The 23,332-nt window shown below is 36.7% G+C and overlaps 1 long non-coding RNA gene across 2 annotated transcripts; it reads left to right on the top strand.

The window, feature by feature from the left end:
• Positions 1-23,229, top strand: LOC150093980 (uncharacterized). Of its 2 annotated transcripts, none has more exons than XR_016550299.1 (4): positions 1-95; positions 2,288-2,460; positions 7,435-7,504; positions 23,167-23,229. It is a non-coding gene; the product is annotated as an uncharacterized LOC150093980 (long non-coding RNA). The 2 variants fall into 2 exon arrangements; XR_016550300.1 differs by lacking the exon at positions 1-95 and adding an exon at positions 308-366.
• Positions 23,230-23,332: the final 103 nt, after the last annotated feature.

The raw sequence follows: 23,332 nt of genomic DNA, 5'->3' as shown, positions 1-23,332 counted from the left end.
AAATTATCCAGCCTGCCTGTAATACAGTTCGTACGAAGCGAAATACCAATATAACGAGTTTGTTTGTCTAATTTCGAATTTGTTTGAACGCTAACGTAAGTATATCTTACACAAAATAAAGGAATAATATAATTATGTAGTATATCGCATTTATCTCATGCCAGTATTGTTTTAATTATCTGTTAATAAGAATTAATTAGTGATGAATCTTGGATAATTATGTAAGTTAATTCTATTATTTATTTAGTCCTCTCTGCTAAAAGATAATTAAAATAATACTGGCATGAGATAAATACGATGTACGAATACATAATCTACCGTAACTGTCTTACCACTGGAGGTGTAATTAAAATAAATACAATTAAGGTTTGAAATTCCCTATATATTGAATAAATTAGAAATTTTATTAGGGGATTGGTATCCGTCGTCTGCTTTAGTAACTCAAGAATTCAGTAATTTACTGAAGTTACTCGTAATGAGAAATCGATTATATAGCTGGCACCAGCTAGGAACGAATTAGACCGATGGACACCTTATGCTACGTGATAAAGAAATATTTACATTTTCAAAGATTTTGCTGAACAAAAGTAAAGCAAAAATCTTTATAATAATTTCGATGTTTTTATAAAAATATATTCAATAAATATATCATTTCATTTTAATATTGTTTAATAGCATATATTCCCGATCGCTAATTATTTGAAATCAGAGACTCCAAAATAAACTCAATTGAACAGCGCATTTTCTACGGCGGTTACTGATTACAAAAAACTGGCTTAAAGCACTTGAAAAATAACGAAAAATCAAAAAGTGTGTCCTTTCTCTTCTTTCGGCAGGACAGGAAAGATCTACATTTGTATTAAATCTTATGTTGTTGATTAAGGCATTCCCTGAAAATTCGGCCTCAGATTAAAGTAAAGGTGGTGGTAGTGTGTGGATCGCTTCCTTACAGATTATATTATTAAATCGATTACAACCAAATTTGGAACATAATTTTTCGATTATGTTTATGATCACCTCAGAATTTCAGCGCAATCGGACAATCCAATTTTGCCCACTTATCTCTCAGTTGTTTTACCGTTAATCTAAAATAAAATAAAATAACAAGTGATGTATCCTATAAAAAGAAAAAAAATTCATACGTTAAAAATAAGCCAAATACTAAAAGAGAATATTCGCTTTAATTTATAATCTGATAAAAAGGCTGACATTATTTATTTCGTTTTCGGAAAAGTGTTTTGTAGAATTTCAGTTAGCCTAGTGGCTTTGCGTTTCGCAACCATATGCCTGGGGAAGGAGTGTCCTAGGTTCGATTCCCGTCCACGACGTGAGGAGCTTAAGGATCTTCCTCAGCCATAGCCAAGTTAGCCGGTCTTGGGCGTGGGCAGCAGGGTTTTTTTCCGCCAGTTTATCTGGGGTTTTTCATCCCGCAAGCAGGCAAACCGGCCCCGTGAACACACAGGTTACAGTCATAAATACTTACGGCAAGGAAGGCAACGGGAAACCACCTTGCTCATAATCATCTCTCCCTAGAATGGTAGCATTTAGCTACCCTCCCGCGGCCGTATGGCAGATGGGAACCAGAAGAATTTCGACAACACGATAACAATGTAACTAGGCACCATAGGCATCAGCTTACGGGTGTAATGGCTTTGGGACGCCAACATCGTAAAAAAAGTAATAGTATTAAAGAGGACCAGAGAGTCGAAGCGTTGGTGGTTGTCCTTTGGTTGGAAAGACCAGCGTTCGAATCCGTCATAGGACTACGAATCTTTACAAGGACTTTTTAACTGAAGGGGAGTTAACCGATCTCATAATACGAGGAGACAGAGATTCCTTTCAGAAAGTAGCGTTTTTCATCTCTGAGAAAGACAGAAAAACTCCCCAGAGAGTACACACAGTTCAATATATAAACTATACAGATGGGATTAAATGTCCCATAGTAGAATTGATTAAGATTTCCATGAAACTAATACCTGGCTTTAACAAGTGAAGAAAAGATGAGATGAGATGAGATTCTTAAGAATTAAATAATAATAATAATAAGGTTTAAAAAATTCTCGCCAGCCCATGAAACTAATATACCGAAGTATATAAGGGTTATATTTCGTGGGTGAATGACATAAAAAAAAGCACTTTTTTTACATAACAAATAGTATTTTTTTAAAAATTAGACATTAAAGAAATTTAGTTTTTAAATATAGAAATTTCCGTTCCCCCCCCCTAAATTGTAATATAAAAATTTTATTCTACTTGTTAGACTTTGTTGATTGTTATCCACTTCTAGGGAAACCATGGCCCAAGATTCACAAGGAATGAAATACATTTTACCAAATGGTCTGCGCGACCTCTTACAGCCTCTTGTTCAGTCAATCCTAATCAGACGGCCCAAGAATATCTTGGAATTCACAGCCAAATTTTTCGAAAGGGAATTGGAGGAACGGGACAGACAAAATGGGGGTAAGTATTTTCATTTTTATTTTTAAAAATTAGTTTTCAAAGGTTTAATCTGTTACATCGATACCACAATCTTCCGAAAAGAAGGCCTATTCGTGATAATGTGTGTTGATATTTTGTGGTCTATGTATAATAATAATAATATATAAGTAATAGCAATGCTGTTTTTGTACCAGTACTCATTCTTTGCTTGCAGGAAAAATTGAAAATTCCAAGGATATGACAAAAAAAATCATATTTTTACTCAATAGCGTAATAACGTTTTTTGTAACAAAAACAACAAATTCAGCATATAACACCGTTTATTAACCATGAATTAATTTTAAACGTATATAAAAAATATAAGTAAAATATCCCTAATTTTTAATATAAGCAGTCGGTGATGGGAGATGAATTTCATTGCCTGGTATGAGACCACTGCCCTGCTTATTGGAGGCCTGAAGTGGCTTGAAAAAACTTCCATGTTTGGTCTCTACAGCAGGGTCTCCGGACTATGTAAAATAAATTAAAAATATAAAAATAGATAAGAAATTATTTAAAACAAAAAAAAAATCCTTAACTCACCTACGGTACAAAATGTAGTATTGGTTTGCGAATTTTCGTGGGTGGGAGCAACATAAAAAATATAAAAGAAGTTTTATATAGCAAACATCTTAACAACAGTCGTAAATGTGAAAAATGCAAATTCATTAAACAGGTTTATCATACCAGCTAAATGTGTCCAAATTATTGAATATTACAAATTCTAATTGTACCTCATCGTTTTTCACGAGTTACAGTTAATAAAGGTGCTGCTACTACGTACTTTTGCGTACTATGCCAGTAAAGTACTGAGTAGGAGTAATTACAGTAAATAGGGCAGGTATGATAGGTGCCATCACAGCATCAATTTTAAGTACCGGGCATGGGATTTGAATCCCGATTTTTCAAAAGGAAGCAAAAATGGCACGACTGCACTGGCCATACCCCATCCTCACAAAAGTTATATTAGCTATCACTCCAGTTGCAAGAAAATGGTTTCTGGTACATAATATGAAAATACTGCGATATATAAAGATCGGTGATTTGCTTGGAAATAATTTCGATCTAGTATGCGGAAAGATGAGGAAATGAAAACGATAAAAAATAAATAAATCTGCTAACGCCTTTTACCCCCAAAAGGAAGAAAAGTTAGGACTAAATGGTGAGGCCGTTTAGCCTAAATTAATTTTTGAACACTAGTGGATACCTAACACCTCTACCTTAGTCAATCACAGACATCAGTGATATTGATTGGCATTCAGAGAGAAGAATAAAGCAGACAACTTTTACTATTGCGGGTTCTCTCACCCTGGCATTATGTTATTGTCTGAAATACTGTAAGTTAGAGAATCGATTTTCTTCAGTTTACGAAATGAAAAACCCGCCTGCCCATGCTAATGATGTAGTAACTCGTGTACTGTACCGGTAGAAAAAATGCTTAGAAAAGTAGTAGCAGCTAAATACTAGTAGACTTCTCTAGTAGGCAACTAGAATTGAACTCAGGACGGTCTTTCTTCAGAAAACCTAGCGCTAGGTTGCAAATACCATTTCCACAGGGCCACACCAGACCTATGATAAACGACAAACGTTCTTTTTTTTGGGGGGGGGGGAGGAAAATGGTCAAAACAAGAAGAACAACAAATGGACAGAACAATAAATTATAGACAAATCCGTGTATCTGAAATTGTGCTTAAGGTGGTGGAGATGGTGAGAGAACAAGGAGACAGAAGTAGGTTGATAACATCAGTGTTCTCTGTCATCATGAACATCATGGGTTTGTTAAAGGGAGGTCAAGCTTACCAAGTTTCTTATGTAATACGAGGCGACGAATGCATTGGACAAGGGAGAGGATATACAGTAATATACTTAAATTTTGCAAAGGTTTGATGGATTGCCACACAACAAATTGGTAACTAAATTGGAATGGATGAGATATTCTGATAATATATTATAGGTTAGTGAGTAAGATAGGTAATTAATTGTCAGATAAGTATTAGTAAGGTGGTGATATTGCATTTCATACAAGGCGCAGTATCCAAAAAAGAAAAGACATTAGAGTTGAAAGTTTATTTTTCACTTGGTTAGACTATAATAAATTTAGTTTAATCCTTTATCGAAGTGTAAGCAAACAAAGCTTGCGCCTGAAAGTATCTTTGGGACTGGGGTAAGATGGTACAACACAGGGCAACTCGTTGCAAAGGTGGAGCAAGTTCACATCACTCCTATCTCAGTATCTCCCATAATGCAAAACACATCTTGTGGATATGTATAATGTTATGCATTAAGGGGAGGGCCACTACCCAGACTAGTTTCGACGTTTATTGAGGTCTCTTCAGTGGGAGCCAGGCCCAAACGAGGACGTACCAGGCAGAAGCAATAGCAAGGTCATCTCCACCTATAGGAATTGCAAAAAGGTGTGCCACCTTTTTATTAAATTACTCTTGATTTAGAGAAATGTTGAAAGTTTATTTTTCACTTGGTTAGACTATAATAAATTTAGTTTAATCCTTTATTCAGGACTGGTGTAAGGTAATACAACACCGCGCAACTCGTTGCAAAGGTGGTCGAAACTAGTCTGGGTAGTTGCCCTCCCCTTAATGCATAACATTATATATATCCGCAAGATGTGTTTTGCATTATGGGGGATACTGAGATAGCAGTGATGTAAGCTTGCTCCACCTTTGCGATGAGTTACCCGGTGCTGTACTACCTTACCCAGTCCTGAAGATACTTTCAGGCAGAAACTTTGTTTGCTCACACTTGGATAAAGGATTAACACTTTCATTGCCAAGCTGAAAGTTGGAATTTCGTGTGGTAGCCAACTTTTTTTATTTTTTTATTTAGTTAACGACGTCTACGCGATAACGCGTGATCGGTCGTTTGGTGAGAACTCGCATCGCGCGATTGGCAATGAACGTGTTAAACTAAATTTATTATTGTCTAACCAAGTGAAAAATAAACATTCATCATCTTTCTCTAAATACAGAGTAATTTAATAAAAAGGTGGCACATCTTTTGGCAACTCCTATAGGTGGAGATGACCTTGCTATTGCTTCTGCCTGGTATGTCCAAGTCTGGGCCTAGCTCCCACTGAAGAGACCTCAATAAAGGTCGAAACTATTCTGGGTATTGGCCCTCCCCTTAATGCATAACATTATACATATCTGCAAGAAGATGTGTTTTGCATTATGGGAGATACTGAGATAGGAGTGATGTTATCTTGCTCCACCTTTGCAACGAGTTGAAGTCCTGAAGATACTTTCAGGCAAACTTTGTTTGCTCACACTTGGATAAAGGATTAAACTAAATTTATTATGAAAGACATTAGAGATGTGCCACAGCAGCTTGATTTAGAACCATTGTTCTTCAAGTAGGATGGAAGCCTGTGGAAATGATAACTGCATCCAAAGTGCTTGACCACCTGAAGAAACACGTTCTAAATTTGATTCTAGTAGCTGGCTAGAACAACTTTCTTTTTGATCGGTTCCCGAGTTAGTCGATCTCTGGCACTAGCAGGTGTTTTTCTTCTCCCAAAAACTCGGGTATTTTGTCCTGTAAGCTCAAGAAAATCGACCGTAGAACTCACACTGCTTCATAGAATAGTATGTCGTGTTCGGGTTAGGATTAGGGAAATGGCGGCAGTTATTTGCCATATTCTCTTCATTTGATGCTGTTTAAAATTAGTGATAGTTTTGGGTCATATTGGCTGCGATGGAACTTTACTGCCCTATCTCAAAAATTTAGATTTTAAACTCAAATAGTTTAAAAAAAATGGCCTCGCCTAACTCTCTCTCTCTCTCTCGCTCTCTGTGGAACAAAAGGCGTTATTGCATTTATTTATGGGACGTGCCTAACTGGAAATATGTAGACATTCGATTAATGAACAGAAGACGAGTCACATATCTCGAAAAGTAATGAAAAATATTTTCAGCTAATTAGGTCGAAAGATGAGTGACCCTGAATTACTAGAAATGACCAGAAACTGTATGGTCAGGCAAGGAAGTCCGCAGATTTGTTCTTTCACAGGATGCTAAATGATAATGCATTCTCTCATGGTGAATAAATATAAAAAGAGGAATAATGAGAATTTGCGAACTTAAATAGATTTCACAATGCCTTCCAAAAATCTCATAGATTTTTAGATAGTAATTATTTTGGTAATTATTTGGGGAAGATGATAAAAATCAGAATTGGAAGAGTTGATTGCAGGAGAAGGCAAGTGACCAGTGGTGTAGTACAGGGTTCAGTACATGGTCCTCTAATATACTTTTTTAAATACACGTTTAGAGAAAAATGAGATCCCATGTCGGTATCATATGCTCATCAATTACATACAATATTTGATATTATATTATACCCGCTGCAAGATAGCAGTATAATTTAAACAAAATGAAGCGACTTAAGTATAAAGAGCTAATAAGCTTCATTGCCGAAATGAAGCTTATTAGCTCTTTATACTTAAGTAACTTAATGGTTGCACCTGTTTGGAAAACTCGTTCGCAGAGTACATAAGTTCTTTTCGCTATACACTTTGGTATTAGGTCTAGCTACTCACTGATGAAGCCTCAAAAAAGGCTGAAACCGGTCTGGGTAGTGACCTCCCTCCATAATGTAATAACAGCATACATTTCCTAGGAAATGTGTTTTTACATTATGGAAAATACCTAAGAATAGCGATCTGAACTTCCTCCACCTTTGCAACGAGTTGCCCGGTATTGTACTACGTACTAGGATCACTTGCATTGGCTAACGCTAGTGTCGCCGATACTTTATAGTTTACTATATTCGGCAAGAAACTCTCTGATTCCGATCTTTGAGTTTCTTATTCGGTTTTAAAACTATGCGGGATTTAATATCCCCTTAATTTAAGTAAAATGAAGCGATTTTATTTTATGGCATTAGTATGTTATTGTAACAAATGGTTTCCTTATAAAAATGATTAAATCTGTTTTGCAGCGATGGATCAAATAAAGCAGAATTTCCTTTTTACCAATAAACCAGTCCAGATGGATATCAGAGAAATGAGGTAAGGAAGACTTTATGTTGCCTGTGCACATATTTATAATGTTGCCTTACATGTAGATGCTTATACACAGTGCCAATGTCAAGCCCGTGCATGCGATAGATATGTACCTAGTGGCTTAAGATTCGAAGCTGCAGAGGCAAGGAAACTGAATAATTAAACGCGAACACAATCATTAAATATTTTTTCAAACATTTCGATTGTCAGAAAGTTGTTGGAGATGGAACAGTTAAACACTTTCAATAGTATATTAAGAAGTTCTGTTGCAGGCAAGATGAAGAACTGAGGATACTGGGGGTACAAGGAGAAGACAATAAAGGAATGCAGTCAACTACATGGTATCCGGTTTTTCTTCGCGATACTTTATCTCCCACCAACAGACTATGAATTTCAATACCACATGACATATATTTGTTAATTAGATGGCAAATGAATTTCATCGCTCGGTGTGATGCTGCTCTCTTATTGGAGTCCAAAGGTCGCTTAGAAATATCATGTTAAGTCTCTAGAGAAGTTGCTATCCATCTATTCTATTCTCATCCTTCCAAGACGAGTTGAGTTCCCTAATTAGGGATTGTAGGCAATTAATGCAGCAGACCTTGCCATCCTCTGCCGCATCCCCTTAGGACGTGGATTTATACCTGCAAGTCTGTATGTTCACTGGAAAGGTTTGCTTGTTTTGGGGGACGAAAAACCCGAGTTTCAGACAGGAAAAAAAAAAAACTTACGTTCATAAGACCAGCTAACTCGCCATATGATTGAAAACTTCTGATAAAGCTTTATCAGGCCAACTAATTTTAGCTCATCCATAGTGCTAGAGAGGAGTGCTGCCCACGGAAAGAAATTTTGCGGCCTGCAGCAGAGGTGGATCAACTTGATGATTGATTGGAACAGTTTTTACTATTTTTAAAGGATAACAAATAAATTTTTAAAATAAAACAAATTCAATAATGCTACACAAGTATACCAAGCTGCAAGAGAAGTGTAAACTTCTCCAAATGTAGAAAAATTTTAGTGGCCCTGTAAATTTTACCGCCAGGGGTCCAAATATTCCAAAAAAATCAAATTTCATTTCTGACTTCGCCATTTATTCTGCTGTTCCTAAATATATTAACTAACCGTGTATGATTATAGGCATATAATCTTAATTTTTTGTTGTTGTTGTTGCGAAATAAATGAGACTACACGATGTAAGCATCAGAATTTTCTTGACATTTCAAACTTTTTATGATTTCTAAAAGACGCTGTCCCTTTGCAAAAATGTCCTTTGGCAAAATATCCAAAACTGTCAGTCAGATCTGTTCCTATAGCAAAGCGTAAATAGGTCAGACTTGGAGGAAATTAACAAAATTTGGAAGGTGGACATCACAATGATATTGCTTACAAATGCAAGAGCTAAATGGTTGAGTAGTTAGCATATCTTTCCTCAAAAAAAAAAAGAAAAAAAAAAAGAACAATTGGTTTGAATCAAGCCTTAAACATGGATGCCTATGAATGTCATAAGGCGAGAAATGAATTTCATCGCGATATGTGCGCGATCGCTCCACTTTGTGAAGACCTTCAGAGTTTCCAGAATGCAGATACAAATGGAATAACAAGTCATGCCTTATGCTCATGATAACTAATACCATGAATTAGTTATCACCTTTGATGCATTATCTTGCGCGTAAGTCATGTCTCATTTTTTTAAAGAGTCTAGTGAGATTGTCCACTCGCATGGCAGTATAAACAAGAAACAATGCCCGATTCTTCGCTACAGTTTAAAAGTTGCTCATCCGTTCTTGCAGTATATCAAATATTCAATGCTTAGAAAAAATGGTTGATATTTTTTTTGCAAGGCATAGGAAACAATGAACTGCATATGGCAAATGTACTGACATTTCAAATGTGCGACTTTACTGTCATCTATGAATTTTTAAGCTGGTTTGTGTGTCTTCAAAATTTATTTTACACATTTTTTAGTTCTTTAGTCTGATGATGATGTTAGCAAAGATGTCGTTCTTTTTTATTTAAATCACATTAAAGATATTTTCATTGTGCTTCAGTGTCATTTAACATAGCTAGTCTGGATGTTTTTGTTTGCAAATGTATCTTCCATTCCCAAAAAAGTTTCTTCCATGGAAGATTTGCTTCTATCAGGTAAGTCAAAATCTTTTACAAGGGCTATAAGAGGTGTATACTTGCATGTGGTCTACATAAGAATCTAGGCTTCATTCTACAGTATTTGAAGTCAGAGCCTCTGAGAGGAATTTAGTACAAAGTTTCTTTTGGGCCTCTTCTTTTCTCCATTATTCATTCTGTTTTTATCCGCTATGGTTTGATGCCATAAAACCATAGTGGAAAATTAACATAACGCTCCAGTAGCCTGACGCGTTATGTTAATTTTCTGTATTTAAAGCCTTATGCTCTTAATTTTTCCACGATAAATATAGATAAAATAAAAGGGGATCAGAGATAAGAACGCACATTTGATTTGAACATTTTTGTTTATGCTACAATACAGATAAGGAGAAAGAATTCACACTGAAACATCCTTTTATATTGCAATGCAGATTACATAAGCATTAGCAAACAAAAGTAAATAAACTTACTATTTACTTTTAAAAAAGCGCTTTCCTCGCCTTTTTTTTTTTAATAAAAAATTTTGAATCACAGCATGAAAATTAATTGTTCTGGCAATGTTTCATTCAATACTTAGCCTGGCCAATTCCACAAGACGTTCCTGAGACATTGTAGACCTTAAAGAATTCTTAATTAGCTTAAGTTTGCTAAATGGCCTCTTGCCAGAAGTTACAGTTGCTGGAATTGTTAATAGTATTATTAAGCTAACACAAACATTTGGAAACAGGTCACCAAGTCTGTACTCTGTTAGCAAGTTCAACAGATCTAATGGCTTTAACTGTGCATTTCCAAAATTTGCTTTGTGTACTGAAGATAAATTTTGCACCCCCCCCCCCCCCCAAATCATCACCATTAAGGTCAACAGGATATTGCGCTGATAAAGATAAAGCTTTTCTTTCCAAATCAGTTTCAGACATGGTGAGATATTTCCACAAGAAATGAAAATTTTCTGTTAATGCTTAAGTATTGAAGTGGACAGTTAATCCTGCTATAGCATTGCTTACTAAAACGTAAAACACACTTTCTGAAGTAAACCTCTTCTGGAGTATCATTGTGCCATTCATTTCTTCCAAGTTAGCGTCGGGTGTGCCGTCGTCATGAGGCCTTGCCCTATTGTAATCCGATTATAAACATGACCGCAGGCAGTTGCTATATGAACCCAAGGCACGTGCAGGCTGCCCATGCGGAAACGCAATGAGAGGAGAAGGTGCGGTGTGCAAGGAGAATTAGGTGGCGTATTCAAATCAATGACACATTAGGGGAAACCAGACACGGAGCATATAAAAGTCTTAGCGATGCGAGTTCGCGGTCTTTTTGCCTTTTTCATTCCTAGTTCAGGTCCTTCTGCGCCTCACATCTACTGGAGACAGAGGCATAGCTAGGGGGTTGCGGAAGGGGGCGGTCCGCCACGGGCGGCACTTTGAACCTCTTTGAACTTTCGCAGTTGATTGTAAAATACAGTCTCGAGAGCTCATTTCCAAATATTGTAAAACTACTGCGAATTTTCCTCACACTTGCTGTAAGTGTTGCTAGTTGTGGGAGGAGTTTTTCAAAATAAAACTGATTAAGAATTACCTACATTACTATGAAATAGACTTCGCCAATGTCATCGACGATTTTGCTAACAGAAAATTCAGAAAAATAACATTTTAGAATGTTGAAATTAAAGTTTTACTTCAAAAATAAATATAGTGTTTTAATTTATTTCCCTATACGTCATTTTGACTTTTTGTAGTATTTTTTTGTGTATTGAGAGGGGCGGCAAACTCAGGGACCGCTCCGGGCGGCAAAAGTTCTAGCTACACCCCTGACTGGAGAGTTTTATTTCTGTACTTAGGTTTGACGCATCCAATTTGACTTCATTCCGCATGATTTCCAGTTGTTTTGTCAGCTCTGTGAGGATAGTTTCTATGTTTGCTACTTCAACATCCAGTGTGGCATCTCTGGCCTAATTTGAACCTCTAATCCTAAGCTATTTCAATTTTGCTTATTACCATTATAATAATAATTACATAACTTATAACGGTATACTGGGTAATATTTTACCTCATTAGGCCTATATCTAAAAAACGAAAAACATTTAACTGATGAATAAACCGTTAGATCAGCCTTATCACAAATATTTTTTCAATATACCAGACTTACTAACTAAAAGGTACCAAATATAGTAAAACCTATTCCAGGTAAGCTGGTAGCTCTGTATATGCTATGCATGTACATATATGTATCAATTACAAACGAAACGTTCAACAGATATTAGAATTGTATTTTTTCAGCAGAGTTTGAACCCCAGATTTAGTACTATTACAGTTATTATGACTGTTTCTGTACTTTAGTAGTCAAAATTGTACCAAATGTGGTACATTACTACCCAATGTGGCAGGCTGCGTTAGACTATGTCATAAAGTAGTACTGAAGCGTTTGCCATGGTGATACAGAAAAGCCAATGTGTAAAACCTTACATTCCGAAATGTTATACTGAATCGCTAATAACTTCTTAGAATATCCTTATTCATAATCCTCTGAAATGACAAAATATCAAAATTTCAGCAATTTTCTTCTCCAATTTTGTGTCATCCGTAAACGACTGAATATGAAATCTTAGATTATGGAGTCAATATATAAATTAAATACCAGAGATCTTCCACAGCCTAATGGCTCAGTACTTATCAGCTCTCGCCTTGAAGACAATACTTCTCCATTCACTGCTTACTAAGATGTAAACTAATCATCCTCATATCCAAGCCACCAATGGGTTGTCCATTCCCACTTTCGTCAATTCCAATGCGAATTTTCAATGCGGTATCCAATGAAACCTTTCCAAACTCCAGAAAAGTTACTGTATATGAATCACTTTTGTCTAATGCGGGAATCATTTATTATGCAGCATAACCGTGTTATTGATTCAGTTGACCTTTCCAGTACCCTCACACGTGGAACACAAACTGATTGATAGTTTGTCACCATTTTTCGATTTCCTTTCATGTAGCAGTTCCTATATTCTCTTCATCAGGACTTCTTCCTAATTGAAGACTAGATGAGATATTACGTGTATTAGAGAAATATATGTCGAACAGTGCTTTTGGTTTGGTTGTTCGGTCTTTCACCTCTTATGTTATATAAAACCTCAAACAATTCATTTACCTTCAGGCGCTTATCTTCCAATTTTGTATTAAATGCCGTTCTCTTACAACAGAGAGGAAATACACTGATAAAATAATAATTAAATATTTCCATTATTTTATGGTATCCCTGAGGAAAGGCATTTGCCTCTGTAGCGAGGACTGCCAGAAGAAAGATTGTTATAGGTTCGATTTTAGTCGCCACCTGGAGGAATTTTTTTCTATGCCATTTCTTAGAGGAACCCCCAAGTTAGTCGAACTTTGGCACAGGCAAGTAGAATGTGCGATTTTTACTACATCATCCTCTTTGTGGTCATCCTCTATGGTCAAAATATGGTCAACGTTAGACCATAGAACTAATATTATTTCAGATAATATTTACCTATTACGGATTATGAGCATAATACGAGTATAGTGGCAGTTGTACTATCTTTATTAATGCCCATGACAATTTTCCACCTATCAGTGATAACTAAGGACAGACACCAGTTGTCTGCCATTCTTCCACAGTTAATTACTTCAATCTCATCTATAGAATATAAACATATGCCATGGAAATATTAGTCGAATTAGATGTGGACACAAGAAACGAATAATTTATCTATGCAGATATTTCGATCTGAATCTAACAGATTATCATGATTATCAGTGCACAAACAATTCAAAAGATGGAACATCAACAATGGATTTTTTTTTCCTTTCAAGAGATACAAGCCACGCACTACAGTGTCATGACAGGAAATAAAGTATAAACAAAATAAATAAATGGATGAAATAAAATAAAAACTGGCGAAAGTTCTTGTTTACCGTTAATTAGAATGCTCTTCTAAATTTTTGATACCGAAAGAAATTCATTCCTATTTAAGTTGCCGATGTAAAACCTTTCTTTTTGAACATTTGCGAAACCTAAAACCACCAATGTAGCGAGCAGACCTTGTACCAGAGGATATCATCGTCTCTATCCATTCCATGCTGTGCCAAAACAGATTTTACAAGCCTATCATGGATGATGCAAGACGTGTTTCTTGCATCATCAGTTGTCCAGAATAAGAACGAAGGCATTCACACTGAACTTGTGCCACGGCTAGAGAGAAAGAGAGAGGAGTCGGTTTATCATTCATGGAGGAAAAGCATTTTTTATTAACAGGAAAAAATGTGGGAACCAAATTATATATATTTGGTTTCAGACTCAGATATTCCTATAATGTATTGAACTGGAACTTGCCATAGAGTAGTGGGATGATAGGAGCCAACTCATGTGATCAAAGATGTGCACTGAATCTTTTTTTTGAGGTGAAGCTATTCTGCTGCATGATGTGCTCTGGATGGTGTCCAGTTCTAGCCTGAGGTTCTTCAGGTTTGAGCAGGCATGTGCTCTAATAAGTGAGGATTTGAAAGAAAAAATGTAAGAATAAAGAACACAAAAAGGAAAATTACAATATGTATAATGAGCAATGACTATAGAGCCGTTTAGCTCAGTGGAAGTGGCATGTTCGCCCGCGGCGATAGACCGCCCAAAGATAGTGTCGTAAGTTCAATTCTAGTCGCCGAATAGAGGAACTTTTACTTTTTTTCCCGACCGGTTTCCGAGTTACTCGATCTGTGGCACAGGCTCGGGGTTTTCATCCCATAAACTCAAAAATTCGACCATAGAATCCACTATTTTCAGACAGTAAAACATTGTGTTAGGATTAGGGACGACGAGATGGCAGCAGTTGTCAGCCGCATCTTTTCACCAGTGCCGTATATAATCAGCAATAGTCTTGGACCAGCTAATTCTGACCCAAGAGATTGAACTTCCCCCTTCCTCCTCGGTCTCCAAAAGTTAGGGCTAAAACGACTTTGCCTACTCCCATGGGGAATAAAAAGCATTAGTTGATTTTCTTTATTCTTACATTTTCTTTAACCTATCAGTCTATATTATCACTTGTAACAGTACAGTATTCATATTACTCTTACTATCTCCTATTATTTATTTTGCTATAACACTTGTGTTGCATCACTGTTGTATTACATTGCATTTGATCTACATTTAAAAAAAATCAGCTAATGCCTTTTTTTATCCGTATAGGGATTAGGCGAGGCCATTTTAGCCCTATCTAACTTTTGGAGACCGAGTGTGCAGTTCAATCTCCACTGGTAGCCAGTCAGATAGCTGGCCCAAGGCCAGGGTCGGCCTTTTCTATAAAGGGGCACGGGTTGAAGAAACCTTTCTGGGTCTTAAAATATTTTTCAAAGGTAAAAATTAAAGGATTCGAAATAAACGTATTGTAAAACCTCTTACCTGCAAATGATTTTGGCACAGGAAAACAAAAAAAAAAAAAAAACACATTCGAAATATAATACGTTTCTGCAAATGTGTAACGACTGTACCCACTCGATCGTGGGGCCCGGGTGCATTGCACCCACTGCACCCCCGAGATGGCCGGCCCTGCCCAAGGCTGTCACTAATTAATCAGTACACAGTGAAAAAGGCAGGTAGTAAATGCCGCCATCTCGTGATCCCTAACCCAACACAATATTTTAATGTCTGAAATAGTGTGGGTTCTACGGTAGATTTTCTTGAGTTTATGGGATGAAAACCAGAGTTTCCAGGAGGAAAAACCCGTTGCCCATGCCAGAGATCGACTAACTCAGTTTTTTCGACTAACGAAAAAAGGCTTAATAAAAGTTTCTCTAGTCATCAACTAGAAACTCCATTGGTTTAGCGCTGAGGAGTGCAAACACCACTTCCACTGGGCTACACAGCTCTTAAAGTGAAAAATCGTTCAAAACCGTCAGGAGTTATAAATCGATTTTTTTGGATGAAAAAAAATTTCCTTGAAAACAATTCTTGTTTTTTTATCTAATAAAGAGATAACACATTTTAAAATTTAAAATAAAAAATTTATATGCTTACATGAAAAATTTGATGCATAATTTTGGCTTGATAATGATAGTGGTGGGAAAGTGTGCCAAAAGTGTAAGAAAAGCGAGGATTTGAAGTGTCTCAGGTCGCCAGATTGATGTAGTAGATGAAAGCCATAATGCGATAGAAAATAGTCATATGATAGGAATTTGCGATGTAGTGCCAGATAGCATTGAGAGCGGCGTTGAAAGTGAGAGTGAAAGTAAACGTACAGAGCGAGAGAATGGTTTGACTGATAAAAAAATGAAGAGTTCGTTGCAATGAGGGAGATCACACGGTTGCATGGAGTGATACATAGGGCGAAGCGGCAGCTGGAACGATTACAAAATTGTTTACCAAGTGCATCAGCTAACGAAAGAACAAATGGGTTGTAAGAAAAATGAGAGCATGATCGGAAGCGTAAGAAAAATGAAGGAACGAGTGTTGTACGGTGATTCAATAGTAAGAGATATAATAGATGAGAGTTTGACAAAATCGTACTTACCGGGTGCGAAAATTACGGATGTAAGTGAGGATATTAGAGCTAAAAACCAGACGGTGAAAGAAATGATAGTAGTGGCAGGAACGAATGATTTAAAAGGTGAAATATTTGATATGAGAGAGGACTTGAAGGAATTACTAGAGGTAGCAAAAGAAAAGAGTGAGAGTTAAGATAGTCTGTTGCCACAGTATGACAGAGAAGAGTTGAGGAGGGCCATAATTACAAATGATTATGCGCAGGTTATGCAGGAGGAGTGGTGTGGAGTTTGTGGACGTGTGGAGTGAGTTTGATGGGCAAAAGGACTTATACAAGATGGATGGTTCTTGTATAAGTCCTTTGATGGGTAAAAGGACTTATACAAGATGGACGAGTGCATCTGAACGGATTTGGTGTGCAGACCCTAGAAATGTGTTGCTGAATGAAGTGAAAGTGGATGTGCAGAATCAGGGAAACTATAGCTATTGGGGGGGGGGGGCGATATGCAGACATCAGTGAGGCAGTTGAGTGTAAGAATGTGTATTAGATGCCCGAGCTAGTTACGAAGGACAAAAAATCAGAATCGGATAGTTAGTATAAGGCATCAAGATAGAGGTGGGACTAACGGGCTTCTGCACTTCATGTATACCAATGCCAGGAGTATTAGGAACAAGAAGGAAGAATTTTTGGCCTTGGTTGGCTCTTCCTGGCCACAGATTATTGGCATTAGTCCGCACGTGTTGAAACGGCGAGTAAATCTGATACTATTAAAGTAGAAGAAACAATTTGTTCAAAGAAAATATACAGTAGAAAATATAACAGTTCATATTTGGAATTCAAGTTTACTTGGTGTGGAGATGAAAGTGAATAGAAACCTCAGTGTGTTAAAGTGTTGTCGAACGAGTGCATGAAATCTGAGAAACTCCGACGATATTTAGAAACTAAATATTGTGATGTGAAAAATAAGCCAATTGAATTTTTTCAGCGACATGAAATCATGGGAAAGATATAGTGTCAGCCATGGGTTCGATTTTTTTAATTTTATTATTATTATTATTTTTATGTTGGGGCTATATACGAGAGGTTGGCTGGTCAACCTGTAGTACATTAGTACCGTATATGGGTAAATATTAATACGTCATTGTAGTGATTAATGGCAAGGAACTAGAAGCAACCTATCTATTAAGTTTGCACATAGCGAAAACAGGGAAACCTCATTCTATCGGGAAAAATTTGTTACTTCCAGCTATAAAAGATATGGTAAAAACTGTTTGGCAACAAGTTACTAAAAGATGTTGATTTGATTCCTCTTTCAATGACACTGTCGGTCGCAGAATTAATGATATGGCAGGTGATGTAGAATCCCAGTTAATCGAAAGAATTAAGAAGAGCCCTTATTATGCGTTACAAATAGACGAGACTACTGATGTTACAAAAGATGCGCAGTTAATATGCTACGTAAGATATGCGTATGATAACAACATTCATCACGATATTGTTTTGTAGAACTTTATCATCCCGAACAACTGGAGAAGAAATATTTCGCACTCTATAATTACATAATACACAAAGGGATCCAGTGGGGGAAATGTATAGGCTTCTGTTCGGATGGCGCTCGCGCTCTTACAGGCAGGCATAGTGGGGTTGTTTCTATAGTCAAGGAAGTAGCTCTGGCTATGAATTGGGTCCATTGTTTCATACATAGGGAAGCGTTAGCCTCCAAAGGAATGCCACCCGAATTTAAAACCGTGCTATACAACGCTGTAAAGTCAGTTAATTTTATTAAAGCTCGACCGTTAAAGAACAGGTTATTTTCAATACTCTGCGATGAAATGGGCAGTGAATATATACAACTTTTGCTTCATTCTGAAATTCAATGGCTTTCCAGGGACAAAGTACTAACAAGGTCATTTCAATTAAGGCACGAAGTTTTATTGTTTGTAAATGAACGTAATTCTGATTTTACATCACTCTTGTCGACGAAATGTTATCAACACTATCCTATATTTCAGACATTTTTCGAAATTAAATGAATGAAATCTCTTCCTTCAGGGAAATTCTTTAACTGTTCTTGATGGCTACGACAAAAGCATTCGAGAAAAAAATGGTCTTATGGATTAGTTATGTAAAATACAGACAATTTTCCCTTTTTCCAACATTGGAATCCTTTTTAGTGGAAAATGATAATTTTGTTGATTCTGAGTTTCTGGAAAGGGTTTGTGACAGCCTGAAAGCTCTGAAACGGAATTTTGAAACATATTTTCCGAATAACTTTTATAAGAAATTTCTGTGGATTCAGGTTCCATTTCAGGATTAGTCGCGAGAACGACATTTCTTTAGCAATAAAAGAATAGCTAATTGAGCTTTCAAGTGACAGTGGGCTTAAAATGCAATTTTGTGATCTTGGTTTGACTCGATTCTGGATCTCACCTTTAGTGAGAAGTGAATTACCGAATTATCTGAAGAATCATTGGAAATCGTCAGCATTGAAACTTGGCCCTTGCAGTTTTCTACAATCTATCTTTGTGAGAAAGGATTTTCATCGCTCCTTCAAATAAAAACAAAATACAGAAATTGTCTTAGTGTGTGTGCCGAACTTCGACTGAAGTTGACCAATATTGAGCCAGCTATCCAGCAACTCTGCAAGGGCCGAGAAGCTCAACCATCTCATTAAAAGTAAGTAGCAACATAATTATACATATTATTTAATAAAAATTTTAAATTTGTTCAATGATGATACATTTTTAATCGTTTACTTCCAATTTAATTAATTATGTTTCCATATGTATTCAAAACATGCTTTTAGATTTATTTTGTTATAAATGGCACAGTTTTCCCCACAAATGTCAGTAATCCCCACATAGGTTTTTTTTAAAAAAAATTACATAACTTAGTAGTCCATAGAATTTTTTTAGGCATTTTATTGGTCCTTGGGCTTAGAAAGGTTGAGAAACGCTGGTATAGTGCTTTCAGGAGGGACAGAGAGAAAAAAATGGGGGGGGGGGGATGTTATTGATGATAGCTGATGAATTGCAGCCAACGAGAATTGAAGTTGAACTGCAGGATAGTGAAGAGAGCACATTTGAGGCTATTTGGGGTGAGATTGAGACTAGCAGAACAAAATATACAGGTGGGTGCTGCTATAGATTAGGTGATGGAATAGTATGCATAAGCAAATAGCTGCAATGAGTGGAAGGAGGATAATTATTATGGGGGATTTCAACTATGGTAACATTGATTGGAAGGAGGAGAGGACACATGGGAGGAAGGAATTGGGTTTTATGCAGTTATTAAGGGATAACTACCTGAGACAGCATGTAATGGAATATACTAGGGGTTTGAGAGTGCTTGACCTAGTAATTGCATCTGAGAATTTGACTGTATTGAATATGACCACGTTGCCACCAATTGGTGAGAGTGATCATAAGGTCTTGACCTGGGAGATGGCTAAATGCGTGGAATTTTCAATTAAGACAGGGTACATGTGGAATTACTGGGCTGGTAAGTATGACAAGCTTAGGAGATTGCTTGGTTCAGTGCCATTGACATGTAAAACCGCAAGGGCTGGATGTTAATAAGCATGGGAGGCAGTTAAGGAGTGTTTGCAGGAGGCAATGGCTGACTGTATACCTAGAGTCTGAACAGTAAATCAGGTAGGAGTTAAATGGATGAATAACACCATTAAGTTTCAGCTGCAAAAAAAAAAAAAAAAAAAAAAAAAGAAACAACTGTGGAGAGAATTTAAGGAGAAAAGTGACCTGCAGGCCTACGAACAGTATAAAGCATAGGATAACGAGTGTAGTAAGAAAAGCAAAAGCGGATTATGAAAGGAAATTAGCCAGGCAAGCTAAAGAGAATCCCAGTTTTTTCCAGGGGCAAATTCTCCATGCTTGCTGTGCAAGCTCATTAATTGAGAAAGAAGTAATAATGATTTGTTAATAGATGCATGCATTTATAAGTTCATTCCATTTAGGCTTTTATTTTTGTAGACAGAAGACATCTTAAGCTTGCGCGGCAATAATTGAGCTTTGCATTGTGTATCGAAGGCCGATGCTTGCTCGTCTAGTCAAAGCTACCTTGGCTTGCTCGGTTGTAGGAGCTTCCAGGTCCTTGCTGTAGCACTCTGATTTCGTGCGCACACATAGCCATTTCCGCTCCCTTCACGTCGTCTTAAACACAAGGCCATACGCAGTCAAAGTAGCTCTAGCCAGTTTGCTTCAGCCAGCTTTTACAAGTATGCGTGTTGCTTAACTTTTTATGACGATGTTATTGACCAGTTCATAAAGAACAGTAGGGTAGAATTTGTATTCAAGTAGCTAAATTGAAAAAGATAGAATATCATTTGTAAAATAAATGTTGTATTTGTATGATTAAATGTATATACATTTCTAAATATAGTTTTAAATGGTCAGTAATTCATTATTCCGCTAATCAGACTTCAATCACACCTCTGACTCCCTGAATGATAACAAGAACAAGCGTGAATTTCAAGACCAGCATTCGCCCCTGGTTTTTTCGATATGCTGCAAGTAAAAGAAAAAATGTATACGACAGAATGATTTTAAGGAATGCCGATGGTAGGGAGGTAACTGAATCAGTTGATATAGTGGAATTACTGAGCGAGCACTTTGCAAGAGTATATCATTCAGGTGGTGATATTGCAGGAATGAAGGAACCAATAGCTTATATAGGAATTGAGGTGAATAGTATATTACAAAACCTTAATGTGAATACATCTGTGGGATTGGATGGTATACCAGCTTGGGTCTTACATGAAGCAGCTAAAGAATTGTCAGTGCCCTTGTCCATTTTGTTTAAATTGAGTCTCAGGTGTCTGGGTTAGTCCCGAGGGGGTGGAAAGAGGGGAAAATAATTCCACTGCATAAAGGAGGTTCCAAGACTGCTGTTGCAAATCCCACCGATCGGTATATCAAGAGAAAAATACAAGAATGGATAGATGAAAATGGGATACTGTATGGGGTCAGCATGGTTTTGTGAAGGGTAGATCATGCCTCAGTAACTTGCTCACGTTTTATAACACAGTAACGGCTGAACTGGATAAGGGTAATGGGTTTACAGTGATAACCTTGCTAAGGCCTTTGACAGGATACCACATGGAATTCTGATCAGTAAACTGCAGCATATGGAGATGAATATAGGGTTGGAGAGATGGATAGGAGGGTGGTTGATGGAGAGATATCAGAGTAGTTTATTCAGGAGTAGAGTCCAAAGGATGGCCTGTGACTAGTGGTATGCCACAGGGTTCTGTTCTTGGACCACTACAATTTAATTTGTTCATTAACGAAATAGGAAAGGATCTGAGAGGAACTGTTCATTTGTTTGCTGATGATGCAAAGTTGGGTAGAGCAATAGTGAATGCACATGATGTCAAAATTTTGCAGGATGATTTGGATAGATTGGAGGACTGGGCTAAGGAGAATGCATGTCAATTTAATGTGGCAAAGTGTAAGGTTATACATTTTGGGGTGAAAAGATTAGTATCAGTATACATTGGTGGAACTGTACTGCAGGAGATTGACGAGGCCAGGGATTTGAAGTTTAGGGGGCACATCACAAAAGTGGCTAAATCAGCTCATCAAATCACCAAATGATTTGATGAGCTCTGTATCGTGCCTTGATAAGACTTGATCTGGGCACCAGGGTTTCATCTTGATGGGGAGGAGGTGGAGAGGATCCAGAGACAAGTGACCAAGATGATAGCAGTCTATGGAAGGAACCTTATGAGAACAGGTTGAAGATTTGCAGTTGCAGAAATTGGTTGATAGGCAGAAAAGGGGTGATATGATTGAGACATTCAAATTACTGAAGGGTTTCTAAAGATTAATTCAGAGGATATTTTTCATGGCTATCCATGGAAACTGGGGAAGATTGTGGTTAGCAAGAGTGCTAGAACTAGGTTTTTTACTTGGAGTGCTGAATGAGTGGAATAAGCTGCCAGTCTGTTGTGGATGCCATGACTGTGAATGAGTTCAAGGCAAAGTATGATAGATACTGTGTGAATCCGTGTGTAGAGGCTTAAGTGCTGTGAGGACATCATATTGGAGGCTTAATGGATTGTATACAGCACTCAGAAAGGATTAAAACAGAATTTAATACTTCCTATATACTTCATCTCAGTAAATGAGACATCTTCAGGGGGTTCTCGACATGATGTTTAGGGCCTCCCTCGATGAGTCTAAGGACTCCTTGGAGTTGCCCATAATAATAATAATAATTTGTGCGTCTTATACTGTGAATATTTTTTTCTAAAAATTCGACATGAATAATATGCGTCAAATACAACAGTGCATCTTATAAGGCGAAAAATATGGTATTTTCATTTTTAATGTTGCTCTCTGCTCACTTCCTTTTCTTCCGAGCTCTCAGTCTTTTTTTCTACCCCTACTTCACAATCCATACATTAATATTGGTTTGAACACTGTCTTCTATAGTTTTTGGCTGATCTATTCCATAAAAATTTATTCATCTTATTGTAGCCTTACTTATTCTAATATTTCCATATTTAAACAGCAACCTTTGCAATCATTGAACTATTTCAAACAATAATATTTTGTATTAGGGGCCATGGGATGGCAGCACGTGTTTGCCTTTCTTCACTAGAGATATAATTTATAATTAGTGATAGTTTTGAGTCAGCCATGTATAAAATTCTGATTATTAAAATTAATTTTATAAATTTTTTAATAATTTTCTATAGTACTGTAACGATCTTGCCATCCATAGCCAATTTTGTGTGAACCCTACCTACAGAAGGTTGCAAACCTATTATACATTAGTACCATACCACAGAGTTCAAAGATTGTTCATCATTTTAGGCTTTCAAATAAACAAAGTAGTATCTACAAAAACAAGTAATGAAAATCAAAACTCACCTAAAGAATTGATCCAATAAAGAGTTAATACTTATTTTGGTAGGCTGTATAATTATATTTAAACAAAAAAAAAAACCTTCAATGTTCTATTTCCTAAATATTCCTATATTAATATGTGCTGCATATCTAATTACTGAATGATTCATTGATTTCTGTGATTTTAGCCAGATTCGCAAAATGCTGAAGAACTGAACCAACCCCACAGTGAAATCAGCATGACTGAGCAGCAACAAAATTCTATTTTTTTTTTTTTTTTAATATGTAGGCCATGGAAATGAAAATATAGTATTCTTAAATTTGTGAATTTTGAAAAGACATCACATTCATTAC

The sequence above is a fragment of the Typopeltis vanoorti genome, chromosome 23 (genome assembly GCF_054136105.1).
Source record: "Typopeltis vanoorti isolate ZY-2024b chromosome 23, IOZ_Tvanoo_1.0, whole genome shotgun sequence".
Taxonomy (NCBI): domain Eukaryota; kingdom Metazoa; phylum Arthropoda; class Arachnida; order Uropygi; family Thelyphonidae; genus Typopeltis; species Typopeltis vanoorti.
Note: the sequence above shows the minus strand (reverse complement) of the source record. Positions and strands in the feature narration are given on the sequence as shown.